Genomic DNA, 15,248 nt, shown 5'->3' on the forward strand with positions numbered 1-15,248 from the left:
GTCAAGTTATTAGAAGATATAATAAGTTATGTAAAGTTACGTAGACCATTGGCGATAAAGTAAAATTTATAAAAGTCGAATGTAACGTATGGAATGGCATGAAATGAATGACGAATGTATAAAATGGAGTTGGAAACGTATGATAATGAATAATGAAGGAAGTAAATGTAGACTAAAGTACTTGAATATGCGAAGGAACCTGAATTGTTAATAAATGAATAAAAAAAATTGATGAGATTAGTGGTGAAAATAATTTGAAGAATGTGAGTTAGATGGAATTCGTATGAGAATTCGGATAAATGTATGCTTTGATCAGAATTATGCATTAGAGGCTAGTACCCTGTGTTTGGAATGGTGTGATACTTATGCGTATGTAATGAGTTGCTTTAGTATGATTAAGAGGCGAATATGTGCTAAATGTGAATCATACGAGCATATTAGTAAAGGATATGTTGAAATTATGTTATATAGTTTCTTCGAATGAAATTTGCTATATGTAGAATCATGGAGCATTAGCATGTGAAAGTACGTGTATGTGAATGTATATGTGCATTGTTTAGAGGATCACGTGAACTGTACATGTCATACAATACGAGTATGAAATACGTAGGATATTATTATTTTGACCTACCATATTTAGATGAATTACGTGTTACGCTTGATGATAGTTTAGTTGTATGGAATTGAAATGAGATAACTATTAACGAATGTCTCGTTTATATGAAATTCTACTAACGAAAGTCGATTAACGTATGAATAGAAAGAAAGTGAACAGTCGTATGTATGCTCACATAAGCTAATGGTAATATGAACGTAATGATATATAAGGATGGAAATCTTGTCAATTGACTTGAGCATGGATGGCAAAAAGGGTTGAGAGGAAGTAATAAGGTAAGCATGAACACGGTAGCTAAATGAAGGTGAATTCGCAATCACTTCGAATTTATTTATACGAAGATGTATACATGTTCGAATATTTGAAATTAAGTGGAACGTATAAATAAATGAGAACCTGGTAATGTTAATGAAAGGTATGGAAAGGATATTAGTTCAGATATTAGCTAAAGACGTTTTGTAAGTATGTTCGAATTGAAGGTATGTACAACACATACTACAATACTTATATACAAAAAGTACTGGGTGGTGGTTGACCTTAAAGGGTTATATTGTAGAAGTCAGTAAATAATAATTACTTACAAATGCTGGAAGTATTACGTAAGAAATACAACGTGTAATGTAGGATACGCGCTACATGAATTAGGACATGGAATTAACTGTTATGACCCAACACTTGAAGTTGAATGTAGAAGATTAATACGAAAACGTTTCATAAGAAATGTCATGGTAAATGATACGGCAGAAGAAAGAAAGGTACGGAGGAAAATGTTTGAATCTGAGAAATGGATTCAACCATGCAAGGAATGAAAGGATGGATCTATAAGCAAACACGGATCAAACCAGTAAGAGTGAGAGGTAATAAATTAAAAGTTCGAATCTGTAAGTGAAGACGGATTAAACAAGTAAGAATAAAAACTAAGTACCAAACTCAAATAAGTCATATAGGTCAAATGGCGATCGCCATTTGAACCCGATATTTAATGTTCGATTTATCAAGTTTATTACTTATTGGTGAGCATAATGTATAGGCATGCATTTTCATAGTTTGGAAAGTATTAACCGTCGCAAGGTATGAATAACGAGTCAAGGGATTTGACCCGCGCCAGGTACGTATAAAAGGATTATATTTTTAATAGGAGCTTAGGGCTCGACTAGAGAATGATGTGCCAGAATAGGATAACTGATACCCATATGTAAGAATGTATTTACAATTAGACTTCCGAAAAGTCAAACGAAGTAAATGAAGTCCTTGCAATCATGCAAGTATAAGGTACGAACGTGTACCTCGATGCGACCACAATAAGTAAGGGGGTGTTAGTCTGACCTTGAAAGGTCAAATTGTGAAAGTTGACGAAATAACCAATAAAATGAAAGGATAGTATGTAAGAAATGGAATGTATGATATGCTTTAGCATGTACGTAAGAAAATTGTGAAAGAGACAATCGGCGAACAAATACCCTGTAGGACGCAAATATGAAAGGTTATGTGCTAACTATTATTTATAGATAAATATGATGGAATTCTTAGTGAGGTGATAGTAATGAAGCTAGTGGAAGGACGCTCACGAGTGGGAGCATATTTCATGAATGAATGAGACCAATTCTAGTACGGAAGGCACATATAAAAAAAGGCGGATCGATCCGGCACACGGATAACTGACTTATGCATTGAAGGCGAGGTTATTAAAATGTTTAAATCTTGATTAATGATTAAGAATCTGTAAATTTAATTGTAAGTGTGAACAAAATGACTGGTAGAATAAGTATGGTATGGTATACAATGATCGACCTGTCACGTCCCCCGACCCCACCCTGGACGGAATCGGGAGCCGCGAGCAGCCCAGTGGTACCCGTGATTTATTTTTGAAAAATATTGCAGCGGAAAGTTCATCAGGACCGAGAGTTAGGAAAAATATCAGAGTTTAAAAATACCGGATTTTATTTATTAAATAGATGGGATAAAACCCATGTTTTACAATGGTAGCTTTAATAAAAACGATATTTCTTAATTTGGGTTAATTAATAAAATAAGCCACTTTCTTGAAGCCTTTCAGTGCCGTATCCAACTCTTATCCCGATCTACGGTAATTACCTGAAACGCGTTGGAAAAAGGTTTTGTCAGCGGGAAATACTGAGTGAATCATTCATTTTACTAAAACGACGCATTTGTTATAATTTACAGTATTAAGAGCGATTACAATGTTTCTGATATCAAACTAACTACCCACGGTACTTTATCACTCGACCCACTGGCCCACCTGTCCAGTGGTGTCTGTGATTATGGTCATATCACCCATTGGCTGCCCCAATGTTGAAGATTATCAAGTAATGTATACAAAACCCCACATACCGGCTGTAATATGGTGATTACAAAGACTTAATCCCTGTAATTATAACTTTAAAAATAATTTGGAGTTTTGTAAAATAATTGATAAAAAGAGAATGACTCACAGTATAAGCATGCAGTATTGATTTAACAAGCTTCTTGATTCTACTCCTTCTGATAATTAAGCATACTCTTTATTATTTTGGATATTCTGATGATTAAGCATCCATTTTGATTGTAAGCGTATAGTTGGGAGTATTCTGATGGTTAAACATATAGTTTAACAGAATGGAATACGTATTTGTGTAAAACCCAAATCAAACCTAATGATCACGAGATTCGAACCTTAACGAATTTCACAAAGTATATTCTTATTCAGACAGTACTTTGGTATCCATTTAATGAACTCACAAAGTATAACCCTTTGGATTCCGTTTACCGAAATTCACAAAGTACAACACTTTGGCATTTGTTAGATGGTTCCTGAATCGATCGGACAGAACATCGCTTTGGTGATTATTGGTTAGAACACCAACGTATAGAGAGAAGAAGAAAAGAAATGAGCAAGGAAGAATGAATCCTAAGCTTCCTATTTATAGGTAAGAGGATAAGCTTTACCCTATATAGAATTTCCCTAGATAAGTTTTCCCCAGATAAAACCTTCCCTGAATAACACTTTCCTTAGATAAAATCTTCCTTAGATAATACCTTCCCTAGGTAATATTTCCCTTAGATAATATCTACCCCATATATATCTATTTTTCATGTTTATCTATTTAGGTGATAAATAAATCCTACTTAGCTTAATTAATCTTGCTTGGCTTAATTAATCTTGATTAACTTAATTAATCTTGATTAACTGATTAATTAATCATACTTAACTTAATTAATAGATTAATTAATCTACTCAGTTAACTTAACTGCTAAGTTTATTTACCTATTAAATTTTCTTAGCTTTTAAGTATTCTAGCAGCTTCCTGCTTACGAGTTCTAATTTCTAGATATGAGGGAACTCGTACTAGTGTATTAACTCAATTCAACTTTAACGATAATCACGAGATAGAAATCCTCACAACGAATGACAAAGTACAATCACTTAAACATCCGTCGGATTCACAACGAATGACAGAGTATTCTCCGAGTTCGGGTGGTACTCAAACATCCTGTCGGAATCACGACTAATGACAAAGGATAGCACTTAAACATCCTGTCGGATAGTTTCAATTGATCGGATAGAGTATCGTACCAGTGATTTAGAGTTATTACCCTAATAACGAGCAGAGTTTCGGGGTTTTAGGGTTTTTAGTATTAGAACGACGGAACAAGGGGGAAAGAAGCATCGATTTTCGATCGAAGCTGGTGCACTGAATTCATCCCACTGCTGCCTGTTATATACCCCAAAATGGCACCCCTCGCGAGTCGCGGAAGACACCGGGGTAACCCTCCACGTATCGCGGCGAGAGACAGCCCAGCCTAGGTCTGCCATGTGTCCGGTATAGGCTTGACACGTGGCGCCTCGTCGTGACACGTGTCCTTGGCCGCTTTTTCGTCCAATCATGCGTTTTTCCTCGATTTTCGTGCCGATACTTATCGCGTATATTCGGGACTTGATCCTAAATGATGCGTTTTATAATTGCGAGTCTAATAAGACTATTTTCATGCGATTTGGTTCATTGGACTCCAAGATTCCTTACCTGTTAAATTTTCCAGATTGCGTATACAAGTTTCATCGCATGCAGGTTCTGGTTTTGATTACGGTTTGTTATCGAGACTATCTTTGAGGGTTGTTACATCCTCCCCACCTTGTTTTAAATCTCGTCCTCGAGATTTGGGTTACGATATCTTTAGGGGTTACGTTACTCCGTTTAATTAGTAATAACAATATATCATCGGATGGAATCAAAAGATACTCGATAGGCATGAAATTTTGAAATAAAATGACTTTGTAGAAACAATAGAATTCAATGTCAGAAAAGAACTTACTTTGATCAATTGAGGGAGATTCTGTATTGATAAATCTTTATTTTGTGAATGGAAGTATGAAAAATGATTTTTCAATGATCAAACCAGAAATCAATATCGTTTACTTAAATGGTAAGGATAAATTGGACAATTTAATAGAATTTAGTGTATCATGGTCTGAATACATAATTGTATTTAAGACTATTAAGATGACAAATCAAACGAATGACGTATGAATAGGGTTTATTATTAGCACAGGCTACAAATTTATATGGACACTGCAAGGTGCTGTAAGAATTCAATTATGGTGACCGAATAAATTCACCGTTTTTCGAAAATTAGCTGTGAGTTTCAAGGAAGCGAATCTGGATATTTCAAAAGATAAGATGTTCAAAGGAATGAGATGAAATGATATAGTTTCCAAGGTGATTAGGTTCAAGCCAAAAAGATATATGATCAATGAATGTGAATATTTAAAAGTTGTAAATGACTTTAAAAACAATAGAAGTCATTGTCAAAGGGAACTTACTTTGATTGTCAGCTGAGGATGACTCGGGATCAACAAGCTCGAATGAAATAGAATTATGAAAATAATTTGTCAACGGTCGAATTATGATATAGGAAAAATCAATGTGTTGACATTTATTGAATTGCAAGGATACACCGGAATATAATAGAGTTTAGTGTATTTTTGTCTTAACACATAGTTGTATTAAGACCACTTTCAAGGATGAGTCAAGCAAAAGAAATACATGATTTTGGAATGATTCGTATGCTTATAATTAGCCCAAGCTACAAATTTATACTGACGCCACAAGGTGTCGGAGTGATTGAAATAATAGTAATGGTGACGGAATGAGTTCCACCATGCTTGAAGCCAATTGAAAGTTCAACGAAGTAAGTTCGAATGTTTGTTTCAAACAATCTAGTAGGAAAATGAAACAATTGAATAATGTTTTTCGATTGAAAACGAATAAGCAATAAAGATCACGAAATGCTCAATTGATGTTGTAAGAATCATTAAGAGATACACCGAAATATAATATGAATTTGTGTATCATTATCTTAGCACACGATTGTGTTAAGATGGCTTTTATAGGATAAATCAACAAGGCGGATTCAATATAAATAAATAACTAAATCCGTATATGATGTGTGTAAACAGATTAGCGCAAGCTTCAAATTTGGGAAAACGTCACCACAAGGTGATCGTGATCGAAGAAACGATTCAATGAAGTCGAAGACCAAACAAGCATGTTATGGTTCAAGAGAATTGAAGTGCTTGTTGGGATTATTTTAAATATGATAGCTGCAATCCATCATATGGGACCTTGAATTGAATACGTAATGCGAGCAAGTTCAAACAATTGAACTTGGTTAAAATAAAACGAGTTCATGTATCAATAAGAAAGTTCTGACATGGTTACAACAAAAACTATGTTTACCAAAAGAAATTCAAGTTTTTCAAGAAATTCATCGATTCGATATCAAAGGATAATCATTTTGCAAAACGTGATTTACAATGCAAAGATCAAGTATAGTGAAATGATATTTGAGTTTGGATAAAACAACAAATTGGAATGAAGCCCTCCAGAGGTCTTCATGAATCAAACGAACCATATGCGCAATAAACAATGCATGTGTAACGTGTGGATTTACCAAGAAATGGAATAGATCAATATTTGCTATTATGAAAGAAATCCTCATGGTATGATGACCATTAAGGGAAGTAGAAACGCGAAGGTAAACTTATTATATGCAGAAGTCAGGATTTCAACGAAAGAAATATAAGAACTTTATCTGGAATTTCGTGTGATAACCGTTGTTGAGTGAGATTATCATGGAATGTGAAATGAATTAGAGGGATTGTAAAGGTATGTGACTTCTTTTGTAGCGTCAGGAATTGTGACTCTGCTTAGATTGTGCACCGATGGTTGTAAAATCTTGTTCCAACGTACCTCAGCGAGATTCATGTCGTTCGTAGGATCATGTGGCCAAGTGCCACTAGTAGTTCTTCCACCGACGGAATTAGCATTGGAGTCGTCGTGCCCAATCATATTTTCCAAAGGTCTTGCCTCGAAAGTCGTGTATGATATACTTCGACGTCTGTGGTCGTAAAATTTTAAGTTTCATGTATTTTCTTGTACATTAGCACAACTTTACATGCTTCTTATTTGTGTTCAGAATTTATGGCGTTAATAATTTATGGTAACGCATTGGTAGTTCTTATATTTTTGATGGTGTCCCAACTTAATGGGTTTCCATTGTTATTATTGTCACTCGATTTACGAGGTGGATGATCAAACGAAATAATGTTTGACATCGGAATTATAGATATATGCAAGAGATTTCTGATAAAGGAATCTAGATTTATTATTGACACATATGTTTGTGCCTTATTCCAAATTGTCAATCCTTATGGTTTTTGGAATTCCTTATAGATATACATATCTATATAATTATATATTTCACATGCTGTAGTATACATACCTTTCAGAAGGTTAATGTATTTAACAGATTCATATTTCCAAAAACAAGTCAGATATCAGGTCATGATATTATTTAGGGAAATCTTGTCACTGATTTGACATATTATTTACCCCGTCTTATCCAGTTCGCGCCGGAGAGGTAACTTCAGTATATCCAGACAAGCTGGAGAGTCTGCTACTCTATACCCAGTTTTGCCGGAGAAAAATTTTCTATTTCCCATAAATAGTATCTTTTCAAGATTTTAAAAGTGCCTCTTTTATTAGAGCTTTTATCCAGAATCAAGGAAATTTGTATTTCCATAACATATCTTTATTCTAGACCAAGTAATATCAATAAACCAGAATAAATAGCAATTAAGTGCTATTGCCTGCTAATCGTCATTGTTATGGCATACCAACATTCATCACATTATACTTATATAAGTAATTTATCTTGAAACTTATATTAAGGCAAAATTCTTAAGTTTAAGTCTAAATATCATCCTGAGTGCTATCAGATAATATTAAGTTCCTAACTCTCCGTTTAAACGTAGGTATTATTACAACACCTAGTTGCTTAAACAAGTGGCTTAGCTTATACTAAGGCATCTTTTCTTATGTTCAAGTCTAAATGCTATCAGATGTGCTACCAGTTAATAGCAATCTCCTAACTCTTTTATTTAAGCTTAGGTATTATTATCACAACACCTATTGGCTTAAATCAGTGGCTCTGATACCACCTTTACTGTCACGTCCCCCGACCCCACTGTAACACCTTGAAAATTTGTGTCCAATAATGTATAAACACGTGTCATAAGCTCTGAACGTGAGAAAGAATACTTTGGAGGGACTAAAGTTGACAAACGGGGAAACTATGTGAATATAAGGGTCCAAAGTGTCAACAATGGATAAAAATATTCTAAAATAGCCCTACATAATGTTTATACCTTCCAACGAATAAATCAAGGATCATACGAAGCTAAACATGAAAGAAAGTGAGGAATTACAAACTACAGGGGCTAAAAGTGTCAACATGTGCAAAGTATACCTCTGAGTGACCTTTTGGCAGACCCTAAGCTTTGTAACGATAAATTATACTCACTAGAATATGTGGTTAAAATTTCATAAAGTTTCGTTATCGTATGAGAAAGTTATGATCAAATTCGTGTTCGAGGGGTTAAAAGCATCAACATTGAATTCTATGGCCTTATGAGTGGTTACAAGGTTGGTCAAGGACTTAACCAAGTTAGTAAAAGTCCCAAGGCCCATAAAAATAAGGTTAAGAGGCCAAAAGTGCAAAAACAAAGCTTAAAACCACGTTACAAAGGACCAGGGACCAAAAGTGCAAAAGATGAAACTTGTTTGGCAGGTTTGCCGGTCCAGGCGGCCCGCATTAGAATCCCCTATACCCTCACGCGGGCTGCGTCAGGGTGCCAGCGACAGAAAAGTTTTGGCAGCTGCCAGTTCAGGTCTGTAACCGACTTCAATGGCTTGTTTTCTAATACCAGAGCCTCTCCAATGGTTTTTTCATGCAATAGGGGGCACTTGTCTTCATCTGGTTACACTCATAGACTCTTGTGGCACCATCTTAGGAGATTAAATTCACTATATAAAGACCTCATGTTGTAACCATTTGAACACCCACTTTCAAAAGTTCACTTCTGGAGCTCTCTGGACTTCAAGCCATCTTCCTAGTGATCTCTAATCTCAATTAGGACTCTTGTAAGTGTCCTTAACCCTTCCTAATCCGTTTTAGCCTAGTTAATTAGCTAAAAGTCAAACCGTTGTAATTAAGGTTTGACTTCGTGATTAATTAAAATGTACTCTGTCAAATCACAAATTAAAAATACCTTTAAGTAGGTAATTATGTGGGTAACAAACCCTTAAAAGGGTATTTCCAGATTCCCACTCTAACTATGCTGATTGTCGAGTCAAAGCTTATTATAAAAAGTCAACAGAAAGGTTATTTGCAAATTAACGCATAATTAGCAATGTAGGATACATGCAACCTGTTTAATCATTAAAATAACTTGGTAGTTAATGTAAGAACATGTTTCAACATGTTCAACTCGACAATTTTCAGTTTAGGCTCGGTTTGGAACCGAAAGTCGCAAAGTTTGACTATTGCATTGACTATCAGTTCTGACCCGTTTAAGCCAAGTTTAGGATTGCCTTAGAGCTTCTTTTGAACCTATTTGCATATTAGTATAACTCTCTGAGATTATACTACTTGGTTCATTAGATATCCTATTCACATGCATGTTTCCGTTAATCGCTTATATGTTGACCATTATGCCCATTTGACCTTAAAACGTGATTTTTTTGAAAATATAAAAGGGTAGGCACCTTAGCTACTGATTTATAAACTTGCACCCAAAATTTGAAGTCAGATTGAGGTCTAGATTAAGAGTTATGCTCAATAGCGTAATTAAGAGCTTCTTTACTAGTTAAATGGCGTAAATTACGTATAGCCTATCAAAACCCAAATTTTTATACCAAACTTTTTACCCACTGTTATAAAATAATATTTTGGGATTTTTGGAGATTTTTATTAATTTTTAGGCTGAGCATAACTTAGTGTTCTAAGATTTATTCGGTTTATGCCGGTTTTGCCCTTTTTAGCCATAAAATGAGTTTTACAAATCCTTTTGACCTCAAACCAATTTCTACTGATTTGTTATGATAAATAAATTATTTTGAGCCTTCTGGCATATTAAAAATATCAGTTTTTTTTACAGAAAACCCGGAAATGGCTCCAAATCGCCTTTTTAGGCATTTTTAACGCATAAGTGTGCTCTAGAACCTTATTAAGCTTAAGGGATTGAACCTACTGATGTAATTAGTAAATTTTTATATTTTAAACAGTAGAGAAATGTTTTGAACTCAGATTTCCAGAATTGACCTTTTAGGCACATGTGAAATTACCAAAATGCCCCTACGGTGCATAGTAAGGTTAAAGATAATAAATTTCACATAGACTTGCTACCCTACTGTTATAACTTAGTAAATTAAGTATATTTACTAATTTAATCAGCTGTAACTCTGGTTATTATTTTAACCCTTTTACACCTTATAAAATGACCAAAACGCCCTTATGAGGCATAGTTTTGGTTTAAAATCATTTGGGGCATAATGGAAGGTATCATTCTGATATCACAACATATTTTGAGCATATTGACTTCAGAAACTTGTATTTGACTCTTATGGTTACTCGTTACGCATTATACGCGTTCGGATCGGCTTATGTGACTAGTTTGGCCATTTTAGCCGAAACGGGTCAAACCATATCTTTTCGGTCTCAAAATCCAGAATGTGATTATATTACCCATATTAAACAAGTATGCAAGCTTGTTGGGTCAAAACCACATTCTAAAACGGTCTTCGCCTTATTGTGCGTTTAAAACCGTAATCTTCCTTTTTAACTAACCGGTCTAAGCTTAAGACCCGTTAGAATTCTAATAGGTTACTAAAACCTTAACTTCCAGATTTAGGAGCCCAGTAAAAGCTACGTGCACTCGCTGTTTTTGATTTATACTTTGCTCAGGTAAATACGTTTAACTTATTTTCCCTATACGGGCTTGGGGTACGGTATATAAAATACCGCTTAGTCGGGGAATTGACCTTAACCAGTTGATGGCTAAGTGTTGTCAAATTAACTCGTTTAAAAATGCTGTTTTGTTTGTTTAACGCCTTTGGGGGTTTAATGACCATGTCCCGGATATCCTTGGCATCATTCAAAGAATGGCCACGACCTTAGCACACGGGTGTAGGCGTACACCCGTTGTGTATTTCATTATTGTATAATCGTCGGCCGAGAGAAGTCTTGCGACGAAATTATATTAAGTGGTGTGTCTATTGAACTTTAACCCGGCACGACCCGGGCCACTGAACGCATAACGAACATGTAATTCTTTTACAAGATTATTGAGCAAATAATTATCCCAAGTTATAAAAAGTTTTATGCCACGGGCATTTAAATCAATTTTAAACATTTTCAAAATGAGTTAGTTAAATTGAATTTACCAGTGTAAACTGACGTATTTTCCAAAAAGACTAAGTGCAGGTACTACGCGTAATAGGCTGGTCACTCCTTAAGCATCCATAGAAGTCTCGCAAGCTTAGGATGCGTGAAGTCTGTTGAAATAAAGTTTCGTTTTCGTTTGAATCTGCCTGTGGATCTATTTCGACATTTTGTGATACTTGAATATTACAATAACTTAAGTTGAAATAAATCTTTCTTTTGCTTCCGCTGTGCATTTGATTATTATATGTTTGACTATGACGATATCAACTACGTCCCGGAACCCCCCACCGGGCCCACCGGTGACACGTGGAAATTAGGGGTGTGACAGGTTGGTATCAGAGCCAACGCTGACTGAATTAAACACTAGCCTTTTGTGTTTAATCTCAGTTAAATAAATGCACATTCCTCGGGTTCCGAGTCTAGACAAAGAACATAGGACAAAACTCTGTTTTGTTTTATTTTTTGGGTCTTTATATTATTATATATTGTTGTTGTTATCTAAAACATGTATACACGTCAAAATGCCACCAAGATTTCTTCGCGGACGAGGCAAGGGTCCAGTCACGGGTCACGATCACGAAGCCGGACATTCGCACCGGCGTACCCCATCCATTACCATGAGCACTAGTCCACAAGAGCCGTGGAGGCTCTATGTTGAACCCGGGAGGCGGTCAGTCTCCCTCAGCTCTTCACCTTCTTACCAGCATTCCTTTGGGCCCCAATCGGAAAATGAGCCCAACGAGCAACCACCCTCTTTCATACCTTTGCAGAGATCCAACTCTCACCACTCCTTTGGTGACCCAACCCCAGTCTTCCAAAGCCGGTTCAACCCGGCCAACATTCTTCCAGAACCCGTGGGTTTTAACCCACTCGGACCAGAAGACCACTTCTCTGGGGAAAACGACATGGACGAAGATACTGACCCCATGGAGCTTGCTACAGGGACGCCGAATCACCCCATCGAGATCTCAGAGGGTCATCATTCCACGGATCGCCGTACCGCGGTCCGGACAGTTACCAAGAGAGGTTCAAGCAGTGGGACTGGTACTTCACGCCCTCTGAACACTCGTCCCCATATCAGCAACAGCAGCAGCAGGATCCTTCTGAGGATCAACGATTTGTGGCAGTCACTCCGCCACCACCACCACCAGTGAAGCAACAACCGCCTCCGGAGCCACCGAGGCAGAGGAGGTCAAACGCGCGGATGTCCATGCGAGGGGGAGTCCGCATCAGCACTCCCCAACCATCGAGTGGTAGTCATTATCCGCCACTCCAGGAGGAAGAGGAAGAACCACAAATGGGGGGTCCATCAAACCCCATTCCAGAGGTCAACTCCGTGCCTGTGGCACCTCCGTTGGGTTTTGACAACCCAATCCCTGCTTATGCCGGTTCCGCGGCATACAACCCGTTCGAAATGCCGGGCCACAACAACTTTAACTATGCTAACGTGGACCCATATCAGGAGGCGTGGGTTTACAACGCTCGACACCCTGAAGGGCCCTATGGTGGTCCTTGGACTACCGGGTACCCTCCATATGTGTACCAGCAGCCACCACCTCCTCAACAACTGTACCAACCGCCGCAGCCGCAGCTTATCCCACCAGAGCGCCAGCAGGAGGTTCTTGAGAGATTGGACCGTTGTGAACGAGAAATCCAAACTGAGCGCAGACACAACAGAGGTTTCTTTAAAGGACTATCAGATTTGATCAAAGGAAAGTCCAAAAGAAGGGATTATTGAAGATCTTTATTATTTTAGTTGTAACCAGTCCCTGCGTGGACTTGTTGTTTCTGTAATCAGCTCCTGCGCGAGCTTGTCTTTTTGTATTCTGCCCCTGCGTGGGCATGTCTTTCAGTTGACCCCTGCGTGGGTTGGTTTGTTTGTTGTTTATTGTATTTCGCCCCTGCGTGGGCATGTTATTTGTAGAAGTCCCGTTTAGTGCAAGTATTGTACTGTTAAATCTTTATTAGTGAAATGTTGCATTTAAATTTTCATGATTATTGTTATAAATAAGTATATGAATAAACTTAAAATAAAAAGGTAAAAATGAAAATAACATTTCCTAAAATAAAGAAGACCTACCATTAATATAGAATGGCAAAATCTAAAAAAGGACAAGACCTAGCCACATGTCATTATAAGACAAGGCCAAGATGGTATCTCCATAATTAGATTCAGGTCCATAATTAACGTCTCAACTTAGGATTGATTTGCGTTATAAAGAGAATCTTAGGGGTAAAACCTAGCCACGTGTCATCGCAGACATGGCCAAAATGGTAGAACCTGTCTAAAAGATTCCGAATTCTGTTGACATCTGTAAGTATGTTGACATGCTGGGCAAATTGTGATGCAATATAAATCACATAAGCCATCTTTAAATTGGGTTAATTTAAAAATTCCCTGTATTTAAATAACCATCCCTTGGGGATGAAGTGCCTACGGGTAATATGTATATATATATATATATATATATATATATATATATATATATATATATATATATATATATATATATATATATATATATATATATATATATATATAAATGTCCTAGGGACTAAGAGACAGTTGGAGTCTGCAACTCACTGTCTAAAATAGGGTAATGAACTGTGATTCAAACCCTTATACCTTGATCCTGTAAGAATCCGGGTTAGAGATTAACACTGTCTTCGTGACTAAGTTATATGTTAAATCTTAATTGTAATATAGGATTATAATAAAGATCCTGAATAATTATTTGATTAACAAATTAACCAGCAATGGCTACATATAAAACCATGGTTAATAAAATATAAAATACTGTATTAGCTTCTAAATAAAACCTTGCCTATTATTGTCTATATGTAGCAATTGAAGCTACATGGCGGGGTCGGACGAAGTGAACAGTCGTCCGGTAGAGAATCACGATAATGCAAAAATACAGTTAACTGGCGCAGAGCTGAAAGCGCTTGTGGATGATGCGGTTACTAAGGCATTAGAAAGACAGTACAGTGAGTACAACGGGACCCATAGTAGGACCTTGTCTACACCGCATATCAAATCCAAAACTCATTCGGGAGGTCACAGCAAACCACCACCTACCCCACCAAAGTCTAAGAAAGATGAGTCTAAGAAAAATGAATCTAAGAAAGAGGATGACAGACACTCCTCCAACGAAAACAGCGTCCCATCCAAAAGGGTAGTATTGGAAGACAAGCCTTATGTCAAAGGGTGCACATATAAGTACTTCGTGTCTTGTAAACCCCGGGATTTTACTGGGGAGAAGGGGGCAGTGGACTGTATGACTTGGCTTGATGAAATGGAAACAGTGGTAGATATAAGTGGTTGTGCTGAAAAAGATATTGTGAAGTTTGTGTCACAATCTTTCAAGGGTGATGCCCTATCATGGTGGAAGTCGTTGATTCAAGCCACCGGAAAGGTACCTCTATACAACATGTCTTGGGAACAATTTGTTGCCCTGATCAAGGAGAATTACTGCCCTCAGCACGAGGTCGAAAGAATAGAGTCTGATTTCCTGTCTCTGGTGATGAAGAACCTGGACTGCCAGGCTTACCTCACAACCTTCAATACCTTGTCAAGGCTAGTTCCCTATCTTGTAACACCTGAACCAAAGAGGATAGCCCGTTTCATTGGGGGTCTGGCCCCAGAAATTAAAGCAAGCGTCAAGGCCTCTCGGCCCACAACTTTTCGATCAGTAGCTGACATATCTCTGTCACTTACACTAGACGCAGTTAGACAGAGATCCCTGAGAGCTGCAGATGCCGAGAAATGAAAACGCGAAGATGATGGTTCGCAACGCTCAGATAAGAAACGTAAGGGAAACAACGACCAGAAGAAAGCGTCGGAATCTAA

This window comes from Helianthus annuus, chromosome 5 (assembly GCF_002127325.2).
Source record: "Helianthus annuus cultivar XRQ/B chromosome 5, HanXRQr2.0-SUNRISE, whole genome shotgun sequence".
NCBI classification, from domain to species: domain Eukaryota; kingdom Viridiplantae; phylum Streptophyta; class Magnoliopsida; order Asterales; family Asteraceae; genus Helianthus; species Helianthus annuus.